The sequence below is a fragment of the Mus musculus genome, chromosome Y, assembly GCF_000001635.26.
Source record: "Mus musculus strain C57BL/6J chromosome Y, GRCm38.p6 C57BL/6J".
Classification (NCBI taxonomy): domain Eukaryota; kingdom Metazoa; phylum Chordata; class Mammalia; order Rodentia; family Muridae; genus Mus; species Mus musculus.
Window position 1 is genome coordinate 58488858 of NC_000087.7, and position 3115 is coordinate 58491972.

Sequence of the window (3115 nt, forward strand, 5' to 3'; positions counted from 1 at the left end):
AGCCTAGTAGGTCATCATTGGGAAGAGAGGTACTTGGTCCTCTGAAGGCTCTATGCCCCATTATAGGCAAATGCCAGGGTCAGGAAGCAGGAGTAGGTAGGTTGGGGAGCAGGGGGAGGGGGAAGGCATAGGGGATTTTCAGAGGGCAATCTAGGAAAGTAGATAATATTTGAAATGTAAATGAAGAAAATATCTAATTAAAAAAAGATGCCCCAGACCAAGCAAGCTTCATGCCATTCCCACTGAAAAAGGTAGAATGATGTCCACTCACATGCAGTTCATTGTAGTACAAAAGGGGGCTATAATTTCCTCCTTCAACCTCAAGGAACATAGACATCTAATTGCTGGCCAATAGTGTATGTGCCATGGAGCAATGATGACAGAGACCTCAGGTTTGGATCCTATGGCCAAGAGGGTCTCATTTATTCTACATGTAGTCATAGGAGCTTCAGATATAGCCTCTTGGGATGCCCAAGAGTATTCATTCCAAGGGCACCTTAAACTTGACTTAAACTCATATTACCGCAGTGCCACTCTCTATTAGAAAGATTGCAAGGCAAACACAATTGCAACTTCACAGTGGGCTCTCACATGTTTCTGAGTGTAGGGCAGAGGGCAGAACATAGAAAGGAAAAGTAATATACATCCGATCTTCCTAGAGTTAGGTGTCAGAAATGCTGTGTTCCTGTCTCTCAGTTATAGATAGGTACAGACAAATACAACCTCAGGTCAGACAACCACTCTCCCTGTTGGACGAGTGTGCTGATTGTTCCTTGTATTCTTCCCAACAGTATATACAATATATGGATAATGGAAGGTGGGGAGACAAGATGGAAGCAAACTATGCACTACCATTCTGTTCTCCCTCTACCCAAGATAAACTAGATTTTTCCCTTTTGCACAGTGAGGTGACTTGTTCCTGCTATTTGGTTAATCATGGCCTGAAACTCACTTACTTACTTTCTTTCTTTCTCTCTCTCTCTCTCCTTTCTTTCTTTCTTTCTTTCTTTCTTTCTTTCTTTCTTTCTTTCTTTCTTTCTTTCTTTCTTTCTTTCTTTCTTTCTCTCTCTCTCTCTCTCTCTCTTTCTGTCTTTCTTTTTCTTTCTTTCTTTCTCTCTCTCTTTCTTTCTTTCTTACTTTCTTTCTTCACTACCTCCCTTCTTTCTTTCTTTCTTTCTTTCTTTCTTTCTTTCTTTCTTTCTTTCTTTCTCTCTCTCGCTTTCTAACTCTTTCTTTCTATCTCTCTCTCTCTCTCCCTCCCTCCCTCCTTCTCTCTCTCCTTCTTTCTTTCTCTCTTTCTTTCTTTCTCTCTCTCTTTCTTCCTTCCTTCCTTCCTTCTTTAATCCCTCCTTAATTTCTTTCATTTCTTTCCTTCTTTCCTTCTTTCCTTCCTTCTTTCCACCCTTACTTCCTTCCTTCCTCCCTTCCTTCCTTCCTTTCTTTTTTAAGTATTTATTTATTTATTATATATACAGTGTTCTCTATGCATGTGTCCCTGCACATTAGAAGAGGGCACTGAATACCATTACAGATGTTTGTGAACTCAGGAACACTGGGAGAGACGTCAGTGTTCTTAACCCCTGAAATATCTCTCCAACCCCAGGTATTTTCTTTTTAAGCAAAACAGGTCAGGAAGGTCATAGAAGTTGCAGGTATGAACATATGCTACTCAACCTGTTTTCAAGTTATCTCACACCATCACCTTTGGATGAAGGGTCATCAGAATTTCACTTGGGATAGGTGGCCTTCATGACCTACTGCTGTTACCAACAATACTCAAAACCTTCAATTTCTGCCCAAGGTCAGTTATAATTATGACTGTAGTTTACTATTGGAATCTCAGAATTTTCATTTTTCCCAAGGGTACCAATATCCAGGTATCCTAAGAGCATCCCTAAATACATATGGGCCTCAAATATAACACTCCAATCATGAGCTTTAGATCATTTCCCTCCAACCATAATCTCTAGGAAATTATACTTCACTTAATTCTGCCCTGCATTAACAGAGCCTGAAACTTAGGTCATCTATCCTTCGTACCATCCTTCATGCAAACACCCATATAACTGATGATAAGCTTCAAGAGTGCTTAGAGACTTACAGTCATGCCTGATGCATAATGCTTGTATTGCTGCCAGGCTTACCAAGGTGTATGTGAAGATGGGAATCTTCTAAGTTTTGAAGCATTCCTACCTCTCCTGCTTAAGGTAGGCTAGGTCACTCCCTTAACCCTAAAGAGGTTGGGGACATTAAGCAGACTCTAATTCTGCTTTAATCTTCTACTCCTAAACATCAATACTTAGACTACTAATTTGTGTCCATTATATATCAAATACACCCTCTGTATACATGAGGGTCCAATATCTGTCTTTTAAGCCTGACGGGCCTGAGATCATCTCTACCTGCTCCAGGCCCCAAACTTCACTTCCAGTCCAAAAGGTCTTCAATAATTACCCTCTCTGACCAGAAAGAATTACAAACTATTCTCTATCTGATGGAGGGCAAAAATTTCCATTTAACTGTGTCTCACATCGGACTCCTCATTTGAAAGGGGTGCCAGAATGAATCTTTTTGTTCCAGCAGTTCTCAAATTCACATCCTCTGTCGAAGAGGTCTATAAATTTCATCCAGTCATACAAGTGCTTCAGTGCCTCTCCCTCTCCCTATGGGAGCCTCAGACACACCACATCTAGTCATACATATTTCCTGTTCTCCCTCTGTCTATTGGGCAACAAAGCCTTCTCAAATGACTATATTGGACTGACATATTTCCTTTTATTTTCAGTGGTGGACTCATACCTACCCTCTCTTGTAAAGTGTAAATAGATCTTGTCGTATTGACTATGTGTGCCTGCTATATCCCAACTGTCTAAGATTACTTCCAAACTTCTTCCTGCTACAAATATTCGGGGACATTCCCCCATTCAAGAAAAGTGGCCTTGCTCTTATGTCATCTGACTAAAGGTTTCATAGACCAAAGATAACCATCCAACTTGTTGGAATACTGAAACAATTGCTGCCTGCTGTCCACACACCACATAAAATATGTGGATTTCGTAAATTCTGCAAAAAAGGTTTGGAAGCTGATCAATCAATACTGGAACTCCCTCTTCTC